Source organism: Tenrec ecaudatus, chromosome X (assembly GCF_050624435.1).
Source record: "Tenrec ecaudatus isolate mTenEca1 chromosome X, mTenEca1.hap1, whole genome shotgun sequence".
Classification (NCBI taxonomy): domain Eukaryota; kingdom Metazoa; phylum Chordata; class Mammalia; order Afrosoricida; family Tenrecidae; genus Tenrec; species Tenrec ecaudatus.
The window spans coordinates 80990418-81007861 of NC_134548.1; the positions used below are offsets into that span (position 1 = coordinate 80990418).

Sequence of the window (17444 nt, forward strand, 5' to 3'; positions counted from 1 at the left end):
GGGTGTAGTGGTTGTGTGTTGGGCTGCAACCTGCAAGGTCACTAGTTCAGAACAGCCAGCTGCTCCCTGGGAGAAAGAAAGGGCTTTGTAGTCCCCTTAAAGAGTTACAAAGTTTGATACAAAACCACCACCCCACCCCACCCCAGGGCGATAAAGGCCAGAAACTTCGGGGGAAGGGAGACAGCCCTCTGGGAAAAGGGAGACAGCGGTCTAAGATGAAAACAACAATAATTTATAACTTATTAAGGGGTTGCGAGGGTGGGGGGAGGGGAAAAGGAGGAGCTGATACCAAAGGCTCAATAGAAAACAAATGTTTAGAAAATAATGATGGAAACATATGTATAAATATGCTTGATACCATAGAGGTATGGATTGTTAAAAGAGCTGTGAGTCCTTGCTAAAATGATCTTTTAATTTAAAAAAAAAGTTACACTGTGGAAAACTCACAGGGGCTGTTCTACCCTGCCCTATAGGGTGACTATGAATTAGCATCAACTCAATGAGTTTTATTCCCTCGGTAACATAAACTCTCTGCCCTCTAAGGGTCCTAACTTCAAATTGGTCTTGTCCATCTTATGCCATATAGATCGATCTTATAAGAGCGCAATCCCCAAAGAGACGTTATTTACTAGTTAAGCTAAACTCTTGGGTCATTTCAAAGAGATTCAGGGGGATATTTTTGTTTAAGGTTTAAAGATTTTCTACAGACAGTAATTACAGTCTGGATTCTTTGAAAATTTGAACTTCTGTTGTGGATTTTCCCCCTTTTACTCAGTTTTTTTTTTTCTTCAATCAGCATATTTTTTGTTCAAAGTGTTCGGCAGTAGTCTATAGGTACTTCTCTAAAGTCAAACCACCGTCATTGAGCGGATTCTGACTCACAATGACTCTATAGGACAGAGTAGAACTTGAGGTTTCTGAGACTTTAAATCTTTACCAAAGCAGACAATCTCATCTTTCATCCTCAGAATAGCTGGTGGGCTCACCTGGAAGATTGGAAAGAAGTGCGTCAAAGAGAAATTTGTACACCACTCACAATAGCTAAAAGGTTGAAACAACGTAAATGTCTATCAACAGATACATGGATTAAAAATGTGGTATATACATTCAATTGAATACCACTGAGCCATTAAGAGAATAGAAAGTCTTGATACGTGCCACAATAGCTATGGACGAGCTGTTGGTAGTGTTAGGTGCCCTCGCGTCACCTCTGACTCATAGCAACCCTACGTATCACCAAATGAACGACTGACCAGTCCAACCCCCGCCTCGCAGTTGTTCTTACGTTTGAATCCCTTCATGCAGCCACGGTGTCAATCCTTCTTGTTAAGGCTCTTCCTCTTTTTCACTGCCCTCTATTTCCCAACCAGGATGTCCTCCTCCAGGGACCGGTCTCTCCTGATGGCACGTTCAAAGCACGCAAATCAAACTTCCACTATCCTTGCTTCTAAGGAACATTCTGCCTGTGTGTCTTTGAAGACAGATTTGTTTGTTCTTTTGGCAGTCCATGGTATTTTCAATATTCTTCGCCAGCACTATAATTTAAATGCATCGATTCTTCATCAGTCTTCTTTATTTACTGTCCAACTTTCACATGCAGATGAATCATTTGAAAATGCCATGGCTTGGGTCAGGCTCACTTTAGTCCTCAAAGGAACATCCTTGCTTTTCAATACTTTAAACAAGTCTTATGCAGCAGATGTACCCAATGCAACGTAGCTTTTGATCCCTTGATGGCTACTTCCAGGAGTATTGATTGTGCATCTAAGCAAGGCAAAATGCTGGCAACTTCCATCTTTTCTCTGTTTATCATGATGTTACCTATTTACCGGTGCAGCTATGAGGACTTTTGTTTTCTTCACTTTGAGTTGTAGTCTATACTGAAGGCTGCAACCTTTGATCAGTCGATGCTTCAAGTCCTCACTCTGAGCAAACAATGTGGTGTCACCTGCATGCTGCAGGTTGTTAATAAACCTTCATTCAATCTTGAAATCATGTTCTTCTTCATCTAATCCAGATTCTCTGATTTTTTTGCTTCGTATACAGATTGAATAAGTACAGTGAAAGGATACAAGCCTGATGCACACCTTTCCTGGTTGTAAAGCATGCGGCATTTCCTTGTTCTGTTCCAACAACTGCCTCTTGACCCACGCACAGGTTCTGAATCTGAACAATGGAATGCTCTAGAATTCCCATGCTTCTCAAGGCTATCCGGAGTTTGTTATGAGACACACAGTCGAACGCCTTTGCAAAATCAATAAAGCACAAATATATTTGACCTTCTCTCCTTCCAGTCAAGCTCCATCTGACATCAGCCATGATCTCCCTGGTTCCACATCCTCTTCTGAATCCACACTGAATTTCTGGCAGCTCCCTGTCAATATATGCCTACAACCAGTTTTAAAAGATCTTCAGCAAAATTTTAGTTGCATGTGATTTTTTTCATTCAATTTGCGGTTTTATTTATTTTTATTGGTTGGGATTTAATACACATATCATGTCATTCCATATTTCAAACACGTCAAGGAGAATTGTACAATTGCTACCACAATCAGTTTACCCCCGACCCCTCCCCTCCCCTCCCACTACTATATCCCCCTCTTTGCTTGATATTAATGAAAATTTTCTGTGATTTGAACATTCTGTTGGGTCATCCTTCTTTGGAATGGGTACAAATGGGAATCGCTTTTAGTCAGTTGGCCAAGTAGCTGTCTTCTCAATTTCTTGGCATAGACGAGTGCTTCCAGAGCATCAGTTTGTTGAAACTTTTCAGTGGGATCCCATCAATTTCTGGGGGCTTGTTTCTGGCTAATGCCTTCACTGCAAGTTGAACTTCTGCCTTCAGTGCCATTTGTTTTTTATCTTGTGCATGGTGGCATGTCGACCCGTTCTTTTTGGCACAGTGACTGTGTATTCTTTGCATCTTCTTTGGATGCTTCCTGCGTCACTCAGTAGTTTTCGAATAGACTCTTTCAATATTACGAGTTGAGGATTGACTTTTTACTTTAGTGTTTTCAGTTTAAGATACACTGCGCATGTCTTTCCTTTTTGGGTTTCTAACTCTAGGTCTTTGCACATTTCGCTACAGTACTTTGCTTTGTCATCTCGGGCTGCCCTTTGAAATTTTCTGTTCGGCTTACTGACATCATCATCTCTCCCATTTGCTACTCTACTTTTAACAGCAAGTTTCAGCTCTCTTCTGACATCACGTTGGTATTTTCTTTCTTTCCTGTATTTTTAATGACCTTTTGCTTTCTTCTTGTATCATCATACATCATGAGAGCTCTTGCCATCAGCTCACCAGGACTTGTGTCAACAATGTTCAATGCAGCAAGTCTGTTGTTAAGATGCTCTTGAAATTCAGGCTGCATTTTAAAAATCATTTTATTGGGGGCTCATACAATTCTTATCACAATCCATACATATATCAATTGTGTCAAGCACATTTGCACATTCGTTGCCCTCATCATTCTCCAATCATTGGCTCTCCACTTAAGCCCCTGGTATCAGCTCTTCATTTTACCCCACTCCCCCATCCCTCATGAACCCTTGATCCTTTATAAATTATTATTTTGTCATATCTGAACACTGTCCAACGTCTCCACCCAGTTTTCGGTTGTCTGTCCCCCAAGGAGGAGGTTATATGTAGATCCTTGTAATTGGTTCCCCATTTCTACCCCACCCTCCCTCCACCTTCCTTGTATGGCCACTTTCACCACTGGTCCTGAAGGGATCATCCGCCCTGGGTTTCCAGTTCCTATCTGTACCAGTGTACATCCTATGGTAGTGGGCGGGGGGAAGCATTTAAGAGCTAGAGGAAAGTTGTATGTTTCATCGTTGCAACACTGCACCCTGACTGGCTCATCTCCTCCCCGTGACCCTTCTGTAAGGGGATGTCCAGTTGATTCAGGCTGTGTTTTGGCTCTTGTGGACTTTTTTCATTTTCTTAAGTTTCAACCTGAACTTACATATGAGCAATTGATGGTCTGTTCTACAGTCAACCTCTGGCCCAGGTTTAGCTGATATTGAGCCTCTTCTTCATCGCTTCCCACAGGTGTAGTCAATTTGATTTCTGTGTATTCTGTCTAGAGAAGATCATATGTTTGTGGGGGTGGGGGAAAGGTGTTTGCTATGAAAAAGTCATTGTTCTTGCAAAATTCTGTCGTGTGATCTCCATCTTCGTTTCTACCCCCAAGACCATATTTTCCAACTACCGTTCTTCCTATCTGTTTCTAACTTTTGCATTCCAATCGTCAATAATTATCAATACATCCTGAGTTCATGCTTCATTAATTTCAGAATGAAATTTAATTTCTTCATCAGTAGCTTTTGAGGTTCATGCATACATTTGAATTACAGTTGTATTGATTGTATTTCCTTGTATGTGGGTAAATATTATTCTATTACAGACAGCAAGATAGATCTTGAACTGTCCTTTTTGATGATACATTCCACACATGTCCTCTTGAATCTGTCATTTCTGGCATAGTCAACCATACGGCTGTTTGATTAAAAAAGGGCCAATAGCAGTCAATGTCAGCTCACTAACACCTAAGATATTGATCTGTAGGTGTTCCATTTTATATTTGATGGCTTCCAATTTTTCTAGATTCATATTTCATATATTCCAAGTTCAAATTATTAATAGATGTTTGCAGCTGTGTCTTCTCATTTCAAGTCAGCTCCCACTAGCAAATGAGGGTCCTGAAAGCTTTCCTCCCAGGGCCTTTACTCCAGAGCTTTACTCCATCCATGTCATTATGGTCAACTCTACGTAGAAGGCAGCTCTTCCTCAGTCATATTTTGAATCCCTTCTAACCTGAGAGGCTCACCTTCTGGCACTATCTCTGACAGTGTTATGTTGTTATTTATGAGATTTTCAGTATCTGACAACATTTCAATCCTATCCATAAGGTTCAGTGGCTGATTCCTCTGGACAGTGTATTCCTTCTTCATAGGCTGGAAGCTCTGCTCATTTGGGGTGTTCATTTGGGGGACCCTGCTGATATCGGAAAATACCTGTGACAGAGCTTCCAACATCATGCAACACATAAGCCACCACAGTGCAACAAACAAATAGTTAAGGGGTGGCATAGATGAGCACCATTTAGTAATTCTGGCTTCATGACAAAAGAGATAGTGGTTTATGCAGGAAATTAGGCACATATTCCAATTTGTCCTCTTATTCCTGACTCTCCTTCTGCTGCTGCTCCAGGTAAATAGAGATCTTTAGTGGTGCCATGATTCAGTGCTTGTAAGCTTTTAAGATCCCAGGTACTACTAAATGAATAGGAGATAGAACAGAAGCACTAAACATATTATTAGACCAATTAGCTGGACTGTTCCATGAAGCTAGCCTAAACCTCCAAACCAAGGAGGTATTTGGTTGCACGTAAGTAGACCTAATAGCTACTCCCCCTCTCTCTTTTTTTTAAATCATTGTAAATATATCTTACAACTTTTTACCAGTGTGCAACTTATTGACAGCACTTACACTGTTTGGCTATAGAAGCCTTCCATTGTTGTTAGGTGCTGTCCAATTGGTTCTGACTCATAGTAACCCTATGTACAATAGATGGAAAGCTGCTTGGTCCTGCACCACCCCCATAATCATTCCTATGTTTGAGCAAATTGTTACATTGCATTAAGAGTCCAGTTTTTTTCCCACTGCCCCTCTACTTTACCAAGCATGAGGTCCCTTTCCAGGGATTGATCCCTTCTGATGACATGTTACACATACACAAGACAAAGACTTGCCATCCCTGCTTTCAAGGAACATTTTGACTGTACTTTTTCCAACACAGATTTGTTCATTCTTATGCCAGTTAATGGTATGTTTAATATTCTTCATTAACTCCATAGCAACAGTATGGCAAACTGACAGAGTGGTGAAGCCCAACCCTTAATCAGTTAGATTTTCCATCAACATGACAGAACTTTAATATTCCATATGCAATAATGCCCCTTTCCTCCTCTCTTTCCTTTGATCAAGTCAGTTGTAATGTCCCTTCTTTGCTTTGTCCTTATGTTTATTCACATCTTTCCTCCGTCGTAACTCAAGGGTTGTCAGTGTTTTTTAAAATTTCTTATTTATTTACTTATATATATTCTATTCATTTTATTGGGGGTTCATATAACTCTTATCGCAAAATTTTACAGTGTTATAGACCTTTTCAAAAGTTCAATTTCTGGCTTAGTTGATTCTGTGCATTGTTTTTCTGTTTTGGATTTTATTTACTTCTGCTCTGATGTTTTCCATCTCCTTTCTTCTAGTAGGTTTGCTCTTCTCTTTCTAGTTCCTGAAATTACTGAGTTGGGATGTTGATTTGAGCGCTTTCATTTTGTTATAGATTGAATTGTGCCCCTAATATGTGTCACCTTGGCTAGACCATGACCTCAGTATTATGTAACTATCGTCCATGTTGTCATCTGATATAATTATCCTATGTTGTAAGTGCTCACTGCTATGATAATAATAAGGCAGTATTAGAGGCAGAATACAATCTACAGGGTTAGGGGGTATCTTTTTTTTTTCTTTTAATGAGGTAGAATACAATCTATAGGATTAGGGTGTGTTTTTTTCTTTTTACAGTTTTGACATATAATTCACATACAATTCAATAGTTTAAATAGAAAGAATTGTGTGTTCGTCACTACAATTAACTTTAGAATATTTTCTTCCTTCTTATATCCTTTGTTATTAGCTTCCCATTTTCCTCCAACTTCTCCTTGTCATAACCCTAAGAAACTATTAATCTACTTACTCTCTCTAGATCAACCTATCCTGAATTTCATATAATGAAAATTATACAAAAAGGCCCCAACAACAACAACAACAAACACAGGAAAACTCCAGTTCAAAAGAAAGCAGACAACAAGGAAAAACAAATGGTAAGATGTTAAAATTTAACATAAATATATCTGCAATAATCCACTTTCAAATACACTGTGCCCCAGGACAAAACTATTCACATCCTTGGTCAATGCAACGAGGGAATTCAATGGAGACTCAATCCAGGTAGGGGCTCTGTAAATGTACTTTGGGCCTTCACTGTGGTTCATAGCCCTCTGCATATCAGGTGCTCAGATTTTAAGCTCTAATACAAGTCACCTTTCTGATGCTGAATTTTATTATTAGAAGTGGAGTAGATTTTTTTTTGCTGTAAAAATCGTGTTTATTGTTTTTCAAGTATTGTATTTGAAAAGTACCCTTTTCCCATGATTAGTAAAAAGTAACATACATCTCCTTTTCTACAGCAGAAATACTGAAAGGGAGAACTCAGAAGGCTGTGTGGCTTCTTAGACACCTAACACCCAGTCTCACTACTGGCTCTGAGAAGGCAACGGGACATTCCCTTGGCAGGTTTTCATTTCTACCTAGTCTTGCTCCAACTCTTGGGGAAAGCTGGGGTGGGTACCTAGGGTTTCCTGATCATCTGATTCCTTATGGACAGAACAGGGCAGGACTTCAGCAACCCGGGCTTAAAATGTTTCAAATATTTGGTAACATTGTTGCAGCATTTGTACCAGGAGTCAGCCCGGTGTAGGAGAGTAATGTCCTTACTGCTCTTTGTACTTGAGCCCCCAAGGCTTCATTTAGGAAAGTAATGTCCTTACTGCTCTTTGTAAATGAGCCCCCAAGGCTTCATTTACATTTGTGAACCCCAGCTGGTTGGATACTCACTGCCTCAGAGGGCTGCCTCCAGCCTCGGGGGCTCATTTCTCTTTGGCAGTGCCCTTCCCAGGAGAGTAGACAGTGGAGAGGGAATGTCCTTTCATAGAGGTGCTTCCTCAGGGAAAAGCAATGCAACTGTCCACCATGGTCCTCCTGGCTGACTGGCCTCCAGAAACCCCCACTTGGTCTTAGTCCGAAAAGTTTTATATTCTTTCCCCACCCCCTTTCTTGCCCCACATTCTTCAAAGACTTCCATGCTCGCCAACGGGTTAGACCTCAAGCTTCAGTGTTTGCCCTTGCACCCAGTCCAAAGCCCATGTAAACTCCAGCTTCCAATGGTAACATTACCCACGGCATACCAGGAAACGCAAAGGTTTAATCAGCCCGGACCGTTTACCCTCAACATGTGAGGACGTTTAGCCTTGGATGGACATGAGAGAAGCAGCCAAGCTTCCGGATATTTTTCTTGGACAAGGGAGAACACAATTGCTACTGTACCACAGAGCATAGGCCAGTGGGTCTCAACCTGTGGGTCATGATCCCTTAGGGGGTCAAATGACCCTTTCACAGGGGTCTCCTAAGACCATCGTAAAACACATAAATATTTCACAATATATAATTACATATTGTTTTGTGATTAATTGCTATGCTCTAATTATGTTCAATTTGTAACAATGAAAATACATCCTGCATATCAGATATTTACATTATGATTCATACCAGGAGCCAAATTACAGTTATGAACTAGCGACAGAAATAATTTTATGCTTGGGGGTCACCACAACATGAGGAATGGCTTTAAAGGGTGCAGCGGCACTAGGAAGGTTGAGAACCACTGGCTTAGGCTGTCTCTTGGCGGCTGTTGAAAATGCTTGGGAGCAAGTTCCTCGCTGGAAAAGCAGTGTGTTTTGGAAATCGAGACATCTCTGTAGCCAAACCTGATAAGTGATCTGGGTAGGACCACGCTGGGTCCTAGACGCTGCTGCTGTTGGGTGCCATTGATTTTAATTCACAGTGACCCTGTGTGACATTGTGGTCCTGCCTACCAGGGCTGTCTCATCTGTGATATTTACAGGAGCAGCCCGCCAGGCCTTTCTCCTGCAGAGTTGCTGAATAGATTTGAACTGCCAGCCTTGCAGTGAGCATCCAATGAGGAGCGGTAGTAAGCAATGTGGCTGAACTCGGAGGTCATCAGTTAGTCCTGCAGGCCAGCTCCAGTCATGTTGGAAGCCATGACCACATCCCAGAAATGTTGTGCGTAAACCTCCAGCAGGCCCACTCCGAAAAACACGGACGTTCCAGGCTTAAGCACTGTGTGCCTGTTGCCTGTGCCATGCCAAAGGTTTCTGAGACTGAACCTTTCTGGAAACAGACAATTCCATTTTTCTCCCTTGGAGTGGCTGGTGGGTTTGAACCACTGACCTTTCAGTTAACATCGTAATACTTAACCCACACTATACCCATGTAGCCCAAAACGGAAACGCTTTGTTGGGTAGAAAATATATGCACTTCATAAGCAAAAAGCCTTAAGAGAAAAAGTCTAACTGCAAGGAATTCCCATCAGTCCCCAGCCTAATTTCTGTGCGAGGATTCCATCCAGAGTGAAAGGACACAGGAGGTACACACTTAAACACCGCCTCCCCTTACAGTTTCCTTTCTTGCAAAACAAGGATGGAGGCTGACAGTTCGGGCATCGTGCCCCCATATTCTTCTGGTTTTGTTTCCAAGGCCCTTAATAAAATGTGAAAACGGACGATTCAGCTTTGTGCAGGCAGATCCAAAAAGCATTCCCAGACTAGGTTGCCCAAGAGTTCAGGTAAAATCCTGGTCACAAGATCAGATGAAGAACTGGAAGACTCAAATGACTGGCTCTCTGAGCTGCAGGCCTGAGGGGGAGCTTATCCAATCTAGTCATGTACATTTCACCTGGAGTTAATTTCTTTTGAGATAGAAAAGGGATTTTGAAAACGAGCAGAGATCAGAGGGGCCTCCTGCCATCACAAAAGAAGATCTGGGAGGTATGTCCTTTGGCCCTAGGGTCCTTGGGTTGAAAAGTGCCCGGATGTGGGTGAAGACCAAGACATATTCAGATCTCCAAAGAACAGAGTCCAGAGATGTTGGAAAGAGACCGAGAACCAGCGGAAGCCTCCTCCTGGAGTTGGCATGTGGAGTTCTAAATGCTGACAGGACATACTTTGATTTGTTTAAGTCTCTCATGTGTGGCATTTCTGTTCTCGTGGCACTAGATACTGAAGACGTTTGGGTTTCCATGTAAGCATTGTTTCCCTCTGACTACTGCCTCCACTGCATCCCACGAGTTTTGATACATTGCTTTCATTTTCATTCGACTCTAAGACATTTGTGATTTCTTCCTTGACCCATTGGTAGGTTAATTTTTATATGTTTGTATATTTTGTAGTTTAGTTCCAGTTCCACTCCATTGTGGTCAGATAAACACTTTGACCTCAGTCTTTTAAAATTCATCAAGACTTGTTTTGATACTTAACACGTGGTCTAACCTGGAGAGTGATGGTTGCTTCATTTTGCATATTTTCTACACTATTTAGGTTATTTTTACAGCTAAGAAAAAATGTTTCAAAAAGCAATTCAGTACTGAAGTATTTATGAGGGAAAAGGCATGTCTGAGATTTGTTTGAAAATCTCCCAGTGGTGGTGGGTGGGATATAGATGAAATATGATGATAACTTTTAGCAATAGGTACATGTGACATCATTACGTTGTTTTCTCTCCTCATGCCTATGTTTTAAATTCTCTATAACAAATGTATTTCAAATGCATTTTCACAAGCATTTTTAATCATATGTCAGCCCTGTGTGGCAGATTATTATCATTTAGTAGAGAACTGACATTCACAGGTGTGAAGCCCCTGACGGTTGATCACAACACTGGAAAGGAGGTGAGAGTGCAGTTGACTTCTCTCCTTGCCCTCGGGGCGCTTTATCCCACCCCAGTTGCTTTTACTGCTTTTTAAATGATTAAAAACACCATTTGTATAATTCATTAATCCTTGCATAGAATTTGGAATTTACATAAAATCATCTGGAGGAAAACGTAAATAATGAACCCATCTGCACACAATGAACCCTTTGGTGCCTTGTCATGCAGAGTTGATGATGATGATGCCCTGTCGAAGTCCCTGGTGGTGCAATAGGTTACACAAGGCCAGCATTTGGAACGGACCGGCCACTCCCCAGGAGAAAGAGGAGGCTCTCTGTTTCCATAAAGATTTACAGCCAAGGAAGTCCACAGAGCAGTTCGCACCAGTCTACTGGGTCACTCTGAGTCGGACTCAACTTGATGGCAGTGAATCTGGTTTATTGGTTTTTGCCTCTTACTCTGGAGGTCATCTCTGAGTGGTGAGCCCTTTCTAACAGGCTACGGAGAGAAGAAGTAACTGTGTGTGTGTGTGTGTGTGTGGGGGGGGGGCTCAAGGATGGAGTGAGCCCCAGAAGATGAGTCCTAGTCTCCACCATTCTTTGGTGGTGACCTCTTCAATGACTGTGGTCTGGGGAATATTTTCCTTTCCTGTATCTCTGCTTCAAATTTGAAAGGAAAGAAGAAGTCTATTTGGGGAAGTCTTTTAAAATTTTTTTAAAAATAATTTTATTGGGGGTTCATACAACTCTTATCATAATCTATACATACATCAATTGTGTAAGGGACATTTGTACATTCATTGCCCTCATCATTCTCCAAACATTTGCTTTCTACCTAAGACCCTGGCATCAGTTCCTCATTTTCCCCTTCCTCCCTAATCCCCCCTCCCTCATGAACCCTTGGTAATTTATAAAGTACTATTTTGTCATTTCTTGACCTGTCTGACGTCTCCCTTCACCCAATTTTCTGTTGTCCGTCCCCGAGGGAAGAGGTCACATGTAGGTCCTTGTAATCGGCTCCCCATTTCCACCCCACCCTCCCTCCACCCTCCCAGTATCGCCACTCACACCACTGGTCCTGAAGGGATCATCCGCCCTGGATTCCCCGTGTTTCCAGTTCCTGTCTGTACCAGTGTACATGCAGTGGTCTAGTCAGATTTGTAAGGTAGAATTGGGATCATGAGAGTGGGGGGAGGAAGCATCTTAATGGTCTTTTTCTCCTCTATCTGGAGTCTCCTCCCACAAGCTCCCTTGGGACTCTGTGAGTCTGCAATCAGGACAGATATATTTGTGTCTCCATTTCCCTATCTGGAAGGTGCTAGGGAGAACAGCAGCAAGTCGGTCCCTGCCAGGGAATGCTGAGCTAGCGTCTGTGGGACTTTCCAGCCCCTTGGAGCTGGGTGTTAGTGTCTCCAAGTGCTACACCAGCCACTGCCAGCTGGTTGGAGTAAGTGCCTGCGCCTGGCCCATATAGGACTTGGACAGGCACTCATGTTTGCTTCTGTTCATGAAAGGAAGACAAAGGAACAGCAGAAGAAACTGAAGACGATGACAGTGAAGAAGGTCACAGATAGTTACTTGGGGAAGGGACCTTGAGAAGTAGCAATAGAAAACTGAGAAGAAAGCAAAGACCTAACACGTCATCCTCAGACCAGAGCAGCTTCATAGATTTGAGCCTTGACCTCCTGCTTGCACGAGGGCTTGGGAGGGGTTTGGAGAGAGCTGACAGTTGAGTCTGGTTGAATTGATTCCCTTCTTGATTTTATGCTGTTTATACATAATAGGAAAATATATACAAATAACTCTGATCACGTGGACTCTTGCAGCTTTTGGAAGTTCTCAAAGGCTCTGCCCCATCCACTGCGCCCTTTGGATATTCCATTCAATGTATGCCCCTTCTCTGTGCTCTTTTTTAAAAAAATTACTTTATTGCACTCTTGTACAACTCTTACCACAATCCATGCATCCATCCATTGTGTCAGGCACATTTGTACATTTGTTGCCATCATCATTCTCAAAACATTTGCTTTCTGTTTGAGCCCTTGGTTGTATCAGCTCCTCATTTGTTCTCCTCCCTCCCTGCTCCCCCCTTCCTCACAAACCCTCGATAATTTATAAATTATTATCATTTTGTCATGTCTTACACTGTCCAACATCTCCCTCCACCCACTTTTCTGTTGTTCATCCCCCGGAGAGGGAGTTAAATGTAGATCCTTTTGATCAGTTCCCCATTTCTACCCCACCTTCCCCTTCCCCTCCTGGTATCACTTTTCTCATTATTAACCCTGAGGGGTTTATCTGTCCTGGATTCCCTGTGCTTCCAGGTCTTATCTGTACCAGTGTACGTTCTCTGGTCCAGCCGGATTTGTAAGAAGAATTGGGATCATGATAATGCAGTGGAGGGTAGGGGGTGGGGGGTGGGGGGAGGAGGAAGCATTAAAGAATTAGGGGAAAGTTGTATGTTTCATTGTTGCTATACTACACCCTGACTGACTCAACTCCTCTCCACAAACCTGTGAGAGGATGTTCAGTTGCCTACACATGGGCTTTGGGTCTCCACTCCGCACTCCCCCTCATTCACAATGATATGAGTTTTTGTTCTTTGATGCCTGATACCTGATCCCATTGGCACCCCATGATCGCACAGGCTGGTGGGCTTCTTCCATGTGGGCTTTGTTGCTTCTCAGCTACATGGCCGCTTGTTTATCTTCAAACCTTTAAGACCGCAAACACTGTATATTTTGATAGCTTTCTTCACCACATTTGCTTATGCACCTGCTTTGTCTTCAGTGATCATGTCTGTAAGGTGAGCATCATGGAATGCTAGTTTAGTAGGACAAAGTGTTCTTGCGTTGAGGGAGTACTTGAGTAGAGGCCTAATGTCCATCTGCTACCTTAATACTAAACCTATAAATGGATGCACATAGATCTATTTCCCCATTGCCATATATAAAAATATTTATATGTGTACATGCCTGTATTTAGGCCTCTATAAATGCCCTTTGCCTCCTACTTCTTTCCTCTATTTCCTTTTACTTTCCTCTTGTCCCACTATCATGCTCGCCTTCATTTGGGTTTCTGTAATTCCTCTCGGTTACATTGGCCTCCATCAAGCCCTACCAGGTCTCCTACACCCTCCTTGCCATCCATTTTGGATCACTTGTTGTTCCCTTGTCCCTGGGTTTGTTAACACCCAGTTCATTTCCGCCGCCTTCCCCTCTCCCATGTCCCGCCGGAACCATCTGTTGTTTTCTCCTCTGGATTGTTTATCCGCATATCTTATTTATATAGACCGGCAGTGATAATAATATTCACAAAAAAACAACAGAACAAAACAAAGAAAACAAAGAAAACAAAGCAACAACAAAAAATAAGAAAGCCTATAAATAGCTCAAGTTCTGTTTTTTTGACCTTTACAAGTGTTTCCCAGTTTAGTCTGATGGGGTGCCATGCCTGGCCCCAAAGTCTATTTTTGGTATTCCCTGGGGACTTTGTTGCTCTGTTCCCCTTGCTGTTCTGTTGCACACCCTTAGTGTTTTGTCTCAGTGTAGTGGGGTCAGATTGGGCTGCAATTTCTGCACCGTGTCTCCAGTGTTGTCCCCTGTAGCGCTTATGGTTCAGTGAAGGACATCGTGTCTCATAGTGGGGCTGGCCTTATGATCCTCTCTGTGCCTTGGCTCCTCGGAGCAGGAATATTGTCCTCAGGGCTTGGTGGGTCAGGATGTGTTCCACTCTCTCTTTCTCTCCCTTCATTTGCTCCTGTGTGTTCTGATCAGACATGGCCCTCCCCCTGAGCTGTAACTTCAGTGCTGTCCTCTGAAGTGAATTCTTCTGTGAGGAGGGGGGGCTGTCCATGTAGTTGGGATTGGGGCTGATCCCTCAGACCTCTCTATTGTTTCCATGCTTCATGCCAGGATGTTGCATTCACGTCTTGGTGCACGCGGTTGAAGTCTGGTCCCTCTGTCCCTCTCCTGTGTAGATATAAACAATACCCTTCCCTTGGGTGGGTTAGTGGCTTCTTCCCCTGCTACCCATGTCTTTGTGCTCCGTTCTAGTAACCAAACTCACAAGAACCCCAGGAATTCCACAATACACCCAGGTAGAGGGAACATTTTTGAGGTATATAAAAGGGAAATGACACGTCCAAGATCACAAAGTGAGAAATTACAATAGCTGTGATCTTTGTCCTGGTCTGACACCCTTTTAAGACCACGCCCTGCTTATGAGACTAGCGGCGTCTCTCTTGTCCACAGCTGTGCTTTCCTTTCTTTTAGAGTGGGTGCCCCACCGCACCTTCTGCAGAAGCGGCCTAGGTGTGTGGCCAGAATGAACGCGTGGCCTGAGATGGAGAGAGAGACAGCCCAGTTAGGGACTGAGGCAACAATCTCTAAGGATGACAGCCTGGGGGGTGATGGCAAAGCCAAAGTGGAAGAACATTATTCAGGTAAATGTCCAAGGCTCAAAGCAGGGGAAAAGGGAGAATGAGAAGCAGCCAAGCAGGCCTGGGGCTGGGCTGCTCAGGGTGCTAACAGGAAGGTGTGAAGCTTGGTGGGGGGAAAGCAACTCTGCATTAAGCATGTTTAGTTTAAGTGGTTGGCAGAACATCCTCGTGGAAATAGTTTGCACACAGCCAGGAATATAGGACTGGAAACAAAGTGTGAAGTTGGGTCAAAGGAGCAATTGGCAGGATGACTTTTGTCCTCACCGTGGGGGACTTTCTTCTGCCTCTCTCTGGTGGTACCGGCAGGGGCTTGCTCTGCAGGACTTGGGATGCAGCCTTTTTTCCCTTTCCCTGCAACCATCCCGTTTGCTCCCCTCCGTGCCCCCACCAGCCCAACACAATTATTGACGCATACTTCAAATACCTCAGGGCCCTGGGAAGAGATCCGCTCATAAATTTCCTTACATCAGGGAGTCACAGGGGCTTCAGCTCACTTTGCAGACTACGGTTTGGCTGGCCCAAGCATTTCAGAACTTTCCTGCTTTCATCTGAGCTTCTAGAACACGAGTCTTCAGGGTCTTGCTGACTTTCCCTTTTCTTCACCTGCCACTCTTTGGCCGTGTCTCTCAGCGCATTGCATTAGGCTCACACTGGACCCTGGGGTGAAGTGGCAGCCTTTTGGCCATCGTCCTCCCACCTCCCATCTCATAGCCATGCGAGGAGTGCATTCCTGCACTCACAGTCTCCCAATATCGTTACAGCTGGGGGTTCACATTTCCAGTCATCATACCACCATGGACCCAGTTTTCTTCCTATCAGAGGCCCCATGGGCATGGAGTTTTCTCACCGTTTGGATTATTATTCCCCAACACCTCTCTTGGTCCTTTATTGTGGGTCTAAAATTGGCTCAAATATGGCTAAGTGAATGTAGTTGGAGAGAACAACAGGCCTGGCTACCCAAAAACCTTCTCCTACATTGGCTACAAAAATAACAACAACAACAACAACAAACAAACCCACCTCAGCCAGCACATACAGCGTCCCTGTATTCATTAGCAATCGTGGGAGAAAGACTAATGAGAAGCAGGTGCCACTCCTTCTGAGAGTTGGCCACCCCCACACCAGGGCACAAACTGAATTTCAGGGACCACTGTGCAGGGCATAACTTGTCCAGCTGAACCTGGAGGCCCTGCAAAGAGATGCATCTAAATCACCACGTGGCCTCGGTTCTTGCAGTGGCCCAGCATCTCTACGAACATCATCTCAGGGGAATTTTATTTTATTTCTACCAATTCTGAATAAGGATGATTTTAAGGGTAATCTTTGCTGAACATGTTTTAGGTGGCACATAATTGTTTTCTCTTTTAATCTCCACAACAATCTGAGGTGTCAGGCAAGTGTACTTCATCTTTGGTTTACTGATAGGAAAACTAAGGCAGAGAATGGAGGCAGCTTGCCCAAGGGTATACAACTTGTATGTTTTGGGCTAATGATCTGAACCAGGGAGACTTACTTTGGGGCCTAGGCTAGTGACCACTGTCACCCTGAGTGATGTCCATTGTTGACCTGTCCCTTAGAGCTCTTTTTTTTTTTTTTAAATCAGACAGGAGCAAACAGGATGTTGCGAGTCCTGCTCACAAGGAGACGCTAATCACGTTTCATGAGAGCTCCGATCATCATTTTATCTCTGTTCTCCAGAAGGAGGAAAAGGTAAGGATTAACCTTACTGACGATTCCCTTAGAACTCTTAAAGGCCCTTTTCATCCACGAGTAAAATAAAGTCTCGTGCCCCTTCCTTGCTCCATATGAGAAAGGACACTCAGGGAGGTGAAGTGACTTTATTGAGGGCACATCAGAAGTAAGTGAAGATGATAGGTTTTACATTGAGTTGTATCTGATTATAGCTATCCTTCTCACTCTAACTAGCCCTGCCTTTCCAAGTTTCTTATCTTTCATCAAAAATAAAAGTCTAATAATATAGAAGGGCAATTTAAAAAATCCCCACTGTCATCACATCAATTCCAACTCCCAATAACTCAATAGGACAGAAAATAATTGCTACGTAGGATTTCTGAGATTCTGAAATCTTTCTGGGGGCAGACAGTCTCATCTTTCTCTCATGGAGCCGCTGGTAGCTTTAAATTCTCAACCTTGTGGTTGTCAGTCCAATACTTAACACACTCTACTACCAGAGCCCCTTATGTAAAGTCAAGGGACCACAAATAACTAACACAATCTTAAAGAAGAATAAGGTAGGAGGACATACACTTACTAATTTCAAAACTTCTTATAAAGCTCAAGTAATCAAAACAGCCAGGTATTGAAGAGCTAGATGGTATCCTTCTACCACTACCAACTGTTTTGAATGGATCACAGTACAAAGTTCTGGATAGAATGGGAGAAAAATATGGAACAGGACCCCAAATCATAA

The 17444-nt window shown here is 43.1% G+C and overlaps 1 non-coding gene across 1 annotated transcript; it reads right to left on the reverse strand.

Annotated features, from left to right (window-relative positions):
• Positions 1 to 16611: 16611 nt before the first annotated feature.
• Positions 16612 to 16746, reverse strand: LOC142435303 (U8 small nucleolar RNA). Its single transcript, XR_012781383.1, has one exon. It is a non-coding gene; the product is annotated as a U8 small nucleolar RNA (small nucleolar RNA).
• Positions 16747 to 17444: the final 698 nt, after the last annotated feature.